This window comes from Cynocephalus volans, chromosome 2, assembly GCF_027409185.1.
Source record: "Cynocephalus volans isolate mCynVol1 chromosome 2, mCynVol1.pri, whole genome shotgun sequence".
Taxonomy (NCBI): Eukaryota; Metazoa; Chordata; class Mammalia; order Dermoptera; family Cynocephalidae; genus Cynocephalus; species Cynocephalus volans.
Genome location: NC_084461.1, coordinates 145,685,662 through 145,700,352, shown reverse-complemented (window position 1 = coordinate 145,700,352; position 14,691 = coordinate 145,685,662).

Sequence of the window (14,691 nt, the reverse complement as noted above, 5' to 3'; positions counted from 1 at the left end):
AATAAATACTATAAAAATGGTTTTTAGGCTTCCCACTTTCTTAAATCTTAGATGCCGTTGGATGTCTTGTTTAGAAGAGAGTCCCAATGAGCATTTTTATTGACAAAAGCAAGGCTCCCTGGACATGGTACAAAAGGAAGAGCTTTAGCCACAAGAGACACATTGCTTTGCATAAAGATATAATAATTTGGAATCATTGAGAGATGACTCTTGTGAATAAGAAGAGGAATCTGAAGACTAGGAGAAGGGATAGGTGAATACTGAGTGAGGAACACAACATTTTCAAATATTGAAGGAAAAAAACAACACAAATTGCACATCCTGTGAAAATATCTTTCAGAAGCAAAAGGGAAATAAAGACATTCTTCTCAGTTGAAGGAAAACCAAGATAATTTGTTGCGAGAAAACTTACTCTTAAAATGGCTAAAGCAAGTTCTCTACATAGGAGGAGATGATAACAAAAGAAGTTATGGAACTTCACAAAGGAAAGAAGAACATTGGCATAGGTAAAAACAGAGGCACATATAAGAAATTAACCCACTTCTTGTGAGTTTGTTGTATTAAATTTGATGGTTGAAGCAAAAACTAAAACACTATCTGAAGTGGTACTCAATGTATGTAGAGGAAATACTTAAGACAATTATAATTAAAAAATGAGTAAAAGAATCTAAATGAAGTAAGGTTTCTATAGTTCATGCAAAGTTGTACAATGTCAATACTGATCAATTTTGATAAGTTACGTATGTATATTGTAATACTTAATGTATCCCCTACAAAACTGATGCAAAATGCTATACTCCAAAACACTGCAGATAAATCAAGATGGAATCCTAAATAATGAACAAGTAACATACAATACAGTAATATAAGAGAAACAAAAGAAAGATACAGGAAACAATAAGATGGTATATTTTAACATATGCCAATTAAAAGACAGAGATTGGCAGAATGATAGGAAAACACAATTCAACAATATACTATCCACAAGAAATTCACTTCACATATAACAAACATAAGTTGAAATTAAACAAATATAAAAGATATACCATGTGAATATTAATCAAAAAAAGGAGTTGCTACATTAAAATCAGATAAAGTAAAATTCTGAGCAAAGAAAATTACTAGAAAAAACAGAGAGCTATTACACAATGATAAAAAATTAATCTGCCAAGAAGATAAATTAATTCTAAACATGTATGCATGAAAAAACAGAGCCTCAAAATTTATAAAGCAACAAACAATAGAGTTGAAAGAAAAAAATAGACAAAATCGCAATTATAATCAGTGACTTCAACACCCCACCATTAGTAAATGATGTGAATGACTAGATGGAATATCAGCAAAGATACTGAAAAACTGAACACAACTGTCCAATGGGATCTAATTGACATATATTTAATACTTCATGCAACAACAGTGGAACATTATGTATTTTATGTTATGGGGAGGATAAGAATCTATTTTTTATTTACTTTTGCATGCATAATAAAACTCTGAATAAATATAGAAAAAAAATTGTCAGCTTAGGACTAGATTGTTTAGGGGTATTCTGAATAAACAGCAATCAAGAAAAGAAGAAAGACTTTTCTACATATGTTCATACAGTTTTTGACCTTTTAAGCACATAAATGTATGAACTATCTAAAAATTAATTTTTTTTAAGTTTCAGTATAAGCTGATTCAGAAGCAAATCTGAGACCAACTCCCTGCTTTCAAAATACTTGAGTTGATAAAGACAAACTTTGTAAAGACATATGGTAAAGCTTTGAATTTTTCACAGTATACCACATGGAAAGTGAAACACTTGCATTGCAAGTATGTTGCAAACATCTTTGCAAGTCAGTATATATACAAACACATTTTTGTAGTCCACTATTTTGTTGTTGTTATTAGGGTTGTAATTGTACTTGCAGGAACATCCTTGTCCATCTCTCTCTTATTCCCTAGGATAAATTCTAGAAATGGTAAAAACAGACAAATGTATATTTCTGTGTGTCTGTCTGTATTGTCAATATATGAGGGTATTTCAAAAGTTTCAATGAAAAAAAGAATTAAAAGATAATATGAATCTTTTCATGAAATTTTTGAAGCTCCCTTGTATTCACATACATGTATTTCCACAAATAATTTTCTATTGATTATGCAGTATTTCTAGCATGGATTATTATGGTTATTTTAATCAGTTCTCACTTGTTGGAAAATTACCTTTGCTTCCAGTTTTTTGTTATTGTTAGGATTGTAATCATTCTCTAAGGAATATCCTTGTTCATCTCTCTTTATTCCTGAAGATAAATTCTAGAAATGGTAATCTACATTAGAGATTATGCAGATGTCTAACTTTTGATATATGTTGCGAAATACTGTTCCAGATAGATGGTAATATGTATAGCTGTTTTTTAGGGGTTTATTTTATCTTATAACTCAAGTAAATATCATATCACAAAAGGCACTTTATTTTTTAAGAATGCTGCAATATACTTTCATCATTGTTATCAATGTCAAATTGCCAAAGCAGTTGATCCTAAAGCCCATGTGGTACAATTCAGGTTTTGTTCTACATCTTATGCATGATTATGCCTATTTAAATGGTAAATAGCTAATACATTCTTAATTCTCTTTGCAACCAGAGTACTGGTATATTTGTTACAGATATTGATGCCCAAGGGAATGATGCAGTTTCTTGAGTGAGCCTTTGATTTTTAAATAGAAGATGTGTCAGACAACATTTGGTAAAGAAAAGAGAAAATATAATGTGATATTTGCTAGTTCCTAAAAAATGCATAAATAGACCTTAGAATCAGGTAAATAATTCTCTCTTGGACATTGCATGTATTGACAGATTGAAAATAATTTATGGAGAGAGACAATGATTACAAAATAACATCTATGTATTTTCTTCACTGAGATCTCAGTGGTTTCCCTTAAAATATTGCTTTGAACTTGCTTTTACATTAATTTTCAGAAGACAGAATGACCCAGAACACATGACCTCTGATTATGGAATATAACACAGGTGATACAGGACTTTTAAGTTAGTCCATGCCCTTGGAACAGCTATCAGCAATGGAATACTTGTACCTTTTAAAGTGGCTTATCCTAATCTTTCTTAAGGCATGGATCTTTGTAAGGCATGGATCTTTGTAAGGCATGGATAGCTGACAACTATAAACACACATTCACACAAAGTTCCTATGCTGCTGCTTTAAAACACAAGTTACCTTGCATTTTAATGATTGCGAATTGAGATTAAAATAATGAAAATATATTAGCTCTTATTAATATATAGGCATTAGTATATGTCTTGTTAAAGGTTCTTTAGGTTCAAATAACAGAAGTCAATATAAGTTATTCTATGAAGGAAACATAATTTTAAAAAGTCTTGTAGAAGACAGATAACAAGTGTGAAAAGAAAAACTTCAGACAAGTAAAACTTAACAGAGTTTAATTGAACCAAGTATGATTTGAGAATCGGGCAGCTCTCGGAACCTCAGAACCAAAAGTGGTTCAGAGAATTCCACTCTACAATGTGGGCAGTCAGCATTTATGGACATAAAATGAAAGTGACATACAGAAACAGAAAATGAGGTACATTGGTTAGAGCTGGAAATTTGCTTGCTTTGAACCTGATCTGATCAGTTGGCAGGCTGTAATTGACTGAAGCCCGGCCGCTATGTTTGGCTGAGACTCAGCTACTTTTTACAAAAGTATACTTCAGGCTTTCAGTTAGTTTACTTGCTAAATTAGATTGCAGTAAGCAACTCAAAGTCTGGAGGCAGCCTCAGGCCACATTTGGTTTAATTTAAGCAAGCTTTTTTGATTTTACAGGACCAGAAAGTAGAAAACGATGGGGGAAGATACCATTATTCATCTTGCATTGTTTTTGTTTGTTTTGTTAACAAAATTCACTGAAAAGGAATTTTGCAAATCAAGGAGACCCAACTGAAGATGCTCTGAGCCAGAAGAAAGAATGGAGCTGTCTTTTACAAAGAAAGTTCCCACCCAGGTTCCCACTCCAGCATGATATGCAAATGAGGGCTGCGAGCCTGTTCAGTCCAAATTGGTTGTTATTAAAATTGGCCATAGGTCACTGATATTGGCCAAGTCCAGGTAGCAGAATGGGACTTTCCATCAGCAGGTGATTTAAGTGGCATAAATAGAAGCAGACAACTATGAAAGCTCCAAAATTCAACTATTGTTTAGGTTATGGTTTTCCCAAGGACACAGAGTACATGTGTAACTTCCAGTCACCAAATGGCTGCTCGACTCCATTCAGAATTTAAACCCAGTTAGCCACTCAGGACCCATCTTGAAGGATTTGCTCTTTCAGGGTTCATATTTTGTTTGTTTTAGGGAGTCTACTTCACTCGTTGCACTGCTGATCTTTCTTCTTTCTATTCAAGTAGTGAGAGATGCCCCCACAGCATCTGAGTTCTATCCTCCACCCCCTTACCCTTAAATTCTCTTAGAAACTTTCTGTCAGTACCAATTCCAAATTACTGAGAGATATCACCTGGTGTAGCTTGGGTCGAATATTTCTTATCTTCTTCCCTGTCTCCTCAAACTACCTTTCCACCCACCTCTCCCAACCTCCACCCCATACTTGATTTAATCACTTTTTAATTATCATCATAAAGAGGAAAGAAAAATGCCTGCCAGCAGCTCATCCAAAACTTAGAATGAGAAAATTCTCAGAGAAAGAGAATTTTGATATACTGGTTGGGCAAATATCCTCAAAAGGTAGCTACAATATTGCAGCAATAACAGTATTTACTGAATACTTTCAGCATCTCATTCAATTTACATTCATTAACTTATTAATCTTTATAACAACCCAAATTAGTTCACTTCATTATTAATGTTTCTAGTTTTCATATGAGCAAATTGTTAAAAGGCCTGCACAAAACATAGTGACAGGAAGATATGGAATTGCAATGCTAACCTTATCAGTGACTTCATCTCTCAACTTCTTTCTTAACTGTGTCCTGCATTTTAAGTCCCATAAACTATTTGTAGCTCTAGTAATGCCATTATCTTCTTCTCATTTCTGAACCTGCTTCAGATCCATTTCATGGGTTCCCAGTGATCCTCTTTCTGAGTCTTGGTGTGCCCTCCTTCAACCATATTTCTTAGTATTATTCTCAATAGGAATCATAAGATACATATGTGTGGATGTCTTTTATGGAGTCGTCTTTCTGATGAATGTCTCTTTCATTTAAAATATGCTTTACTAAAAGAGCCAGATCATTTTTCTCATGAAAACACAACAGCTTTGAAATGAACTGAATGCCCAGTAGAAGATAGGTTGATCACACAGAATTTCAGTATTTACTTTAGTGTCATAATAGAGTGATTCTGAACCAAAACCTATGAATCCTAATTCTGAATCCATTACACTTTTGATATCAGAAATATATATTAAAGTATATTCTTTTAATAAATATTTATAAAGCATCAACTCTATACCAACCAGTGTTGTAAGCATTGGAGATGCAGAAATGAATGATGTGAGATTTCTGCTTGTATATCAAATGTAACTGTGATATTCTCAGTGAAGAAAAATGTAAACTATTACTATAAAATATTAAGATTGAAAGATGTTAATTTTTCTAGTCAATAATTGATTTTATTCATTTAAACATTGAACAAGTAGATTAATGATTTTATAATTTGATATATTTACCTATGAATTATATGATGGTAGTTTAAAAAGTTTGTGGAAAAATAGAATTAAAAGATAACACAAATCTTTCTATAAACCTTTTGAAGTAACCTCATACTAATAATTTACAAATATAATTACATCAATTAATCGTTGAGGAAGAAATTATGGAAAAATGGATTCCTTCTTGTTCGGCATCACTATTGCTATTTTTTAAAAGGATATTTTTCAGAATTGCCATTAATAGATAATATCCACACAAAATTAAAAGGTATAAATCCTTCAGGCTTACCTATAGATGTTTTTCCCCTTTTCAATAGTTAATTTTACAGTAGTTAATGTGTATTTCAATTAATAGAATTCCTGAATGATTTTAGCATGAATCCTAAGGCAAGTTGAATTTTCTGTCTTATTTTGTACTCGCACATCTATAAGAAAGTGGCTTTTTTGTTTGACAAATTGTTCTTTTTTATTACATTTAAGGACCTGTGATTCACTCTCCTATATAATTAGAAGGAGTACGTTGAGTATTCTGTTCTTTTAAAGGGTAGTAGCACTGGAAGCAAGTCGTTTATATAGTCACCTATTTATGTTTGACCCCCCTGTTAGTTGTTAAACAGTCTATTTCTGATAAAATGATCAGTGCTCATGGAAGTTTTTCCCCTGGATTTCTAAGTTAAGTCTCCAGCTTGTGTTTCCTGTAAAAAATGATGTCAAAGATAATGTTTTTGACTGAAAGGGAATATCCTACAAAGAGAAAAAAAGAACAATGTGATGTCACTTCATATTCTTTTTGTTGTAGAAACTGGTAAGTTGGACATGGAGTTATAACCCTCCTGCACTAGTAAGAATATAGAGTGGTGGTGCCATCCTGTGAACAACATGGCACTGCTTTTGTTAAATTAAGTATTCTTATACATGCCCTCTGAACCATCAATCTCACTCCTGAGTTTATGTCTCAGGGAAATTCTCCCACAGGTCTGCAAAAAAACATGAATAAGGTTATTATTCACAGTGGTGTTTGTGGTTAAATGGAGTTAGACAAAATCTGGGTCTCCAGTTTAGGAGAGTGAATAAGTGAAATGTGAGATCCAATAGAGATTCTGTGCAACATTTGAAAACAACAACAAAAAGACAAAAAGATGTTCAGACAGCTACACAGATATATCTTAAAATATAGTGCTGAATGAAAAAAAATGTAGATGCACCATTTATGCAAAATAATACAAAAAAAATCATCTTACAGGATAACATAGATAAAAAAGGTGCTTATCCATCACACATCATGTGTGAACAGAAGATTAAGAACTTGGGCAATGGAGATGAAGAGGAAGGAAGAAAATAGGTGAAGGAGGGAGGGAGGGAGGGAGGGAGGGAGGGAGGGAGGGAGGGAGGGAGGAAGGAAGGAAGGAAGGAAGGAAGGAAGGAAGGAAGGAAGGAAGGAAGGAAGGAAGGAAGGAAGGAAGGAAGGAAGGAAGGAAGGAAGGAAGTTGAAGAGAAAGCGCGTGGAAAGAAAGCTTTGATGTTTAATTTGTACATTTTGTCTTTTGATTTTAAGGCTATGCTGGGAATTTCACCAGAATTGTAACATGAAAAGCAATAATTTAAACCTCATGTTTTTCCACATCCTTAAAAAAATATTTAGCCCCTCTCAGTCTCTGTTATGAGACAGTAGATAGTACTATTTCACCTGGAGTGGGGAGTAGTAAGAAAATGAGACACAGTTCTTTCTCCCAAGGGGGAAACCACTGAGAGGGAGAAACAGAGAAAAGTAAAATCTAACATTCCTCCTGAAAACATACTTGGTTCCTCTCTGACCCTCACTGTCTATCTTATCTAATTCCATCACCTAGATATTTTGGAAATTGAGCTTCCTTCCATGCCTATCTTCAGTAAGTGTTTGAATCTCCGGATTGTGTCCCCTGTCACCAGCTTTGGAGCCTTACCAGATCCCTACCCCTTCCTCCAGACTGCAGCCACAATGACCTCTCTGAATCATCCAACTGAGGAGCTGTTGGAAATTATACATAGGTCATCATGTAATGGGCCCAATTCAAGTTTCATATCAAAGTTCCATGAGATCCTTCTTGATCTTACCCAACTTTGCTTCCTACCCACCTACCTAATGAACCTCTTATGTCTCATTCTTTGTCTAAATTCCTGTGTTCTACTGTCATCCTACTTCCACACCCTCATAAACTTGAACTCCGTACATTTTGTACCTTATCTAGATTCCAGTAATTTGGTGCCCAGAGTGTGACATAGTCTCTCTTCCCTCTCGGTTAGAGGTAAATGCTAATTGTTGCTTGGCATGTGCTGTTTCTCCTTCTGGATTACTTTCTGATATTTTGTTGCTGTTACTCTCCTTCTCCAGGCTAATTCCTATTCAGCACCCAAGATTCATCCCAGGAATGTCCTTCTCTTGGAAGACTCTAGAATATTGGATTTGAGGTCTCTTTCATGGATCATGAATATTATCAATCATAGAATTTAGTTCACTGGAATTTGATTTCTTTTTCTTACCTGCTATTTTAGAGAAATTGCTGAAATCAGAGGTGACTTCCTTCCCTGGGTTAGGCCTAATTTTAGTTCTTTGTCATGAGCAATGAGATGAAATTCTAGATCATGAAGAGACGGAAACGTGTTAATGGGTTTTTCTACGGTTGATTTCTACTGTTGATTGTTATCTCCTCTGAATAATAATATTTATATTTAAGTTAAATCTCATTCGTTTTAGCCCTTCACTGCTGAAGAATTTTTAAGTCTAAACACTTTTGAGTTTTCTACCTTTTTTGAGGATTAGGGTGACATAGGAGGGTGACCAGGTGAGTAATTCAAAAGAGGGTGGAGAAATTCACTTTCAATACCTTTTCTGGGGCAGAATGACTAAATGTGGTGAAATCTAGTCAAAATTCTATTACCTCATTTAAGGCAGCTTTAACAAATAAAACCAGTTATTTAGTGGTAACATTAAAACAAAGCACAGGAATAGCTTTTGGATAAAGGGTATTATGATAGGAACTTTGGTATATTACATGTTATATTTCTTGCAATACTTGTTACTTATATTTTTCTTTCTAATGTTTGGGGATGCAGAGATTACTATGACTAACAATAATTAATATTTGGGGATGCAGAGATTACTATGACTAACAATAATTAATAATCACACTTTGTAATTTTCTTTATTTTTATGTGGGATAGAGAACAGAGTCATTTTTTGTCTTGCAGTTTTTGGTTGGCATTTTCTGTCTCATAAATGGGAATATGACTAAGGATCACCCTCATTCCTCCACTCCCAGGCTGTGAGCATCTTGAGGGAAGAACTGTGTATATATTTCTTTAGCTAAGGTAATAGCACAGAGCTAACATGAGGTAAATGCTCAATAAAAATTTGTTGAGTAAATGAATGAATGAAGAGTACACGATTTCCCTGTGAAGGGAAGCTAGTAACATAGTTAATACATGGTAGACCATCATTTCAGCACTTCTGATATCTTATTCTTGTCTATGCTAAGATGAACTACGGACGGGATGCGTGACAGTATCTTTGGACAGCTGAAGAATCTCTTCCTGACCTTGAACTATTCCTCTTAACAGGCTTGACACACTATGAGGACAGTAATCCACAAGTTCTGAAGTAACTGTGCCCAGCTGGTATCCGCAATACAAATGATGACGCCCAATGCATCTTCTCTCTTCAGAGTGTCTAACAGGGAGCCCTGTAAAAAAAGAACATAAAAAGTAAGTTTGAATGTGATAGTAGAAATGAAAAAGGCAAGGGTGTGAGCTGAATTTGTGTTTTTAGCAACTTAACAATACTTGCTGCTAATTAAATAAGTCCCTACTTGGATTTTCTGAAACAATCAAGTAGAAAGTGTGACTGATAGAAACTAGCATGGAACTGAAAGCACCCAGAGTGTTTTCTATTTCTGGGCTAGTTTGGATCATCTGAGCCATGAAGAACATCAGGGGGAAGGCCCAGCATTCTGAATATTTTTGCATATTCATTAGTTCAACAGATAATTGAAGGCCAGCTACGTACTAGGAAGTCTTCTGGGTACTCTGGGTAGAGAAGTGAATAAGTGGAGTTTATATTCCAAAGTTCATCTAACTCAGATTTTCTCCTTTAATGCTACTACCTACCAGCTAATAAATTAATTGGAATTTTAAACTACTGGGAATATGATATGTGTATTTTTCTGCTTTGATTTCTGGTCCTTGGAAAGTGCTCAATTTTAAGTAAACTGTTTTCTAAGATGCTGGATGTAATGATTAGTAATATCTGCTTACTTATTCTGAGTTGTTCTCCCTGGGTAAGAACATAGCCCTGTTGATACTGAACATAAATCCCATGAAGCATATATTGTGCAAATTGTTCCAGATAATGGCAGAAGTATAAATGAACTTTGAGGAAACAAAAATCAAGCTCCAAACCTGGCCTGTTGTGGAAAGACTCACCTGAGCAGGGAAAAGCCATGTGCACTGAGACCTACTGTGTCTAATTCTGCTCTAGTGACCATCTCTGTTTCACCCAAGGTATTTGTCCTTAGCCTGTGTAGTGTGCCCATGTATGGCCTCTTTCTGGCCATCTGTCTATGTAATTCACCCCAAAACACTGCAAATAGGCAACTTGCTTTAATGTTTTTGGTTTCGTTTTCTTGTTTTTACTTTCTTTCTTTAATCCAATTCTATGTACTCCTCATTTGTCATGTGTGGAGGGTGAGGAGTTGGAAATACTATATTTACTGGGGAACTCCTGGGCAATGAGAATACAGAGTAGGGGTCTTCGCATTTTGACCTCTCATCCTTAATTTTGTGTTAAGTGAATGGATAAAAGAAAGAGGGAAAATGTATTCGGTGAACCCTGGCTTTATTTTGGTTAGGGCTTCTCTGTTGTGCCATCTGACTTTGACAATGACGGTTAAATGTATTCACCTTCCCATGAACCCTTATCATCTATTCTTCATCATCACTGGTATCACAATTAGAAGAAAAGTCCAGAGCAGATGTCTGTCAATCCAGTTTTCACATTCATCTCTATTGCAGCAGTAAGCAGACCTTCTCCTACTGCCAATTGCCTTTTGTAACTTGAAGAAAAGGGAAAGTTACTGACAGACACTAAGGAGAATTTCTTTGCATTCCGTTCTCAGTATCCGAGGGGCTTTGGGATTTCAGACTATCAAATTAGTGTCAGTTCAAGACATTTCTGAGAGAAGGAGAGAAAAATTTGAAGATTACCTGAATTCATCTTCCATGTTGCTTGTTGCTAACATCCCATCACAGTGGCTGTCAGTCACAGAGAAGGGCATTATATTCCAATGACTGGGTATCTCTTTAATTACAGAAATGAATAATCCACCTCCCCCAGCTCTCTTCTTAACAGCTGCAGTCCATAAAATGAAAGGTTTGAACTTGAAGCATCAACACAAACAGAATTTGCAGCAATTTCTATTACTAGCTTCTTTCGTATTGTCTGAACACAATATTTCCTTACTGAAAGAAGAAATGAAGGAGGTCTGGAAACACTTTTTCTAAGCTTTAGTGGCATTTAATGGCGTTCCCCTCACCTTCTCAGGCTTTGTGATATGAACAGCATCAGAAATTGGTGTTCTTTTCTTTAAAGAAATATGTCTCTTTCAAAATCTTCCCAAACTCTAAAAAAGTGGAGAACACTTAAGGTTTTGAGCTATCATAGAAGTAGCAAAGATTGTTATAATACTTGCTTTGAATCAAGGAAATATTTTTTATCTTTTTGTTGATCATTCCTAAAATTATTTAGTGGTAATTTTGGAGAGATACATTCAGAATACTTAGATTCAAGGAAACTGATTTTTATACTTTGTATATTTTAGTTTTTCCTTGGTGCATATAAAGTGCTTAACCCAGTGTTTTGCACTTGAAAATTATTCTATTAATGTTAGCAATCATTACTGTTATTGTCACAGTGACTTTTTTGCTGTTATAGTCTTGCTTCAGTCAGTAATTTATTGAACACCTCCTATGCACAGTATATGAAGAATATGGAGGCAAATCATGCTCAGATACTGAGTTTGCTTAAAGAAATCAATGGTTCATGTAGGAGTAAGTATAACAAAAAAATTAAAAAGCAGAGAGTGTACTGAAAGAGTCAGAAATAAAGTCCTTTGGAAGTTTAGAAGCATGATAAATAAACACCATCAGATGAAATCAGGGAAGGCTTCTCCAGCAAAGTAGCACTTATGCTAGCCCTTTGGAGGGTAGGTACAACTTACACAAGTTTAAAGCTGGGGTGACCATCTGAGAAGGGAGAAGGAAGTGAGAAAATATACTATGGTGGAGCAGGCATGAATACGATGTCAGAACGAGTGAAAGGTGTTTGCCTACAGGGGTTGCTGTCTGTACTTTGTCAAGCTCTGAATGTCAGGATAAGCTGTTGATGGGACTTTTTAAAAAAGTAAATGGGATCCATTAATGGTTTTGGGACAGGAAAGGAATGTGATTAAAAATATTTTAAGCAAATTAATTTGATTGTTATTTTTATGCTTTTAGAAGAGCAATTTGCTGTCAACTTTAAGGCATGAGAATTTCTAAGAGAGAGAGAGAGATAATATTATTAACACATTGCATTTTAATATATACTTATAATATGTATGTTGTACAATATTATTAATATACTGTTGTTAATATGTTATAATATATTATTATCTACATATACACACATATATATTTCCTATCTGCAAGAATGGGAAAAATACTCGAAAAACACCTCCTGATAGTAGTACAAGAATGGCTTTTCATCAAGCTCAAATTGGCAAACATATATATTTTTTCTACTTTCAGTTTGTCAGTTTAAATGTTCAGTGCACTTTGGTTATGAGGGATCAGGAAACATTTAAGTATTATACATAAGAAAGAAACATTTTCAGAGTTTCTGTTTAGCTACCTTAATCTAAAAATTTCTTGAGGCCAATGAGGACGGAGCTGCAGCAGGAAGCCCCTTGAGTTCCTGAGCCATGTGTGGGGGCCATGGGCCTCAGCCCCACCCCCCACCATTGGCAACCAGGCCAGCAAAGGAGCCAGCAGTGAGCCACCCTGCCTCCCCATACCACCCCTCTGCAACAACATCTTAGAATGTAAAGTAAACACAAATAAAAAATCTTAAAAAAATAAATAAAAATAAAAATCTCATAAACTTTTCTCCAAGCTTTTGAAAAATCTAACTGAAATTTGGAAAAAGAGCATTGCGAGGATTTGTAGATTGTTGTATGGAAGCACAAAGAAACCAAATCAAGTACTAGAATTAAAGAAATCCTTGTGTTTCCACTGCAGAGGTGAAATCTCATTCCCATCTTATTAAATTATCTAAATCATATCTTATAAATATATCATATCTTTAGATGAATACCCCTGTTTTGGATGTAGGCTAATGCCATTTAGAAGTGAAAAAGACATTGACTGTATGAGGCACAGACCACTTTCCTCAGCACCTTTTCTTAACACTAAAGTCCAAGATATTCTAAGTCCAAACAATATTATTAATACATAATGATGACCCTGATTTTTTGGTTAATAGAGCCTTTTCATGCTGATAATCCCATGTATTCCTGATGAATCAAGCCCTTATTGGCTTGAAATGATGCATTAATAATCTGTAGATAATTTTAGACTGGTATACTGCCACGAACAGTGGCAGGTGAATTTTAAAGTCACTCTTCTCAAAAATAGATTGTCAAAAATAAGAAACATTTATACAGCTCCTAAGCACTTTGTTACAGGTAATATCTTTTTCCTCAGGGAAATAAATGATTGTGAATATGGTAAATATTTCAAATGCAAATATGCTTCAAAGTAGGCACTTTAGGTAATTGAGAGAAACTCGGAAAAAATGCATGTGAAACAGTATCTTATCACATTTTTAAAAATACCTCAACTAATTTGGGTAGAGTTTTGGGTGTGACCGCACATTCCTAAAAATAAATGGGTTTATTCCTTTTAATTATAGGCATTTGAGATTTATGTCTGCACTGTGGGTAGCTATATTCCATTAAATGCTTAGACGAAAATGTTTAAAGCTCTCAGAATTTGGAGGGATTAATAGGGACTGTCAATTCAAGCAGAGAATTTTATCTAAATTCTAAAAGATTAAAAAATTGAAAACTGACACAAAGGCTAATGTTTTTTCATTATGATATGATTATTCTCTGGCATGGAAGATATATCTTTTACAGATTATAAAAATTCCATTTAGGTGGTTAGGACAAAATAGCTCTGCCACCATCTACTTTACATAAAAGAAAAAAAAAAAGAAATCATTTATTGATAAATATTTTCTATACTTGCTCTGACATTATTTCATGAAATTTAGACCCATAAAATAAAAATTTCCAAGAAAATTTTAGAACTCTGCTTAAAAGTTTTGTTATGCAGAAGGAAATTACAGCACATAAATTACTGCACATACAAATCTAATTCTTAAACCTAGTACTTAATGAGATTGTTTTTTGAGAACTAGTCAAAGTTTTTTAAAGAGCCAAATTAAAGCAGTAATTCTTCCCATATTATGTATACAAAAAGAAAAATCATCCAGTATAATTATTGTTTCCAATTTAGCTGGAATAATTTCAGTGATTCAGTTAAGAGATGAAATTAACAGACGATGGTCATCAGTGGGACTGTGGACATTTCCAGGCTTTTAAAAAATATGGAAATGATAAAAACAAGTTAGGATTTGAGGAGATCCCTAAAAGCTACATACCCCGCCCCGCATACCTCACATTAATCTGACAGTCTGAAATTCCAACCTATGAGATCGACTTTCTCTGCTCTTTTAACACAATTTTTCTATTAAAATCAAGATGAGACTTACAGAAGCGTCACGTTAAATGAATATGTATTATAACCATATCAGTATAGTTTGAGATAAAGAAGATTTCTATTAAAAAATAAAAAGGATGAGATGATTATGGGTCCTGCCAATGAAATCAGGACTATATCAGAGACTAAGTGTAAAGAAGGAACCAGGGAGACCATGTGGGCAGAAACACTATTGA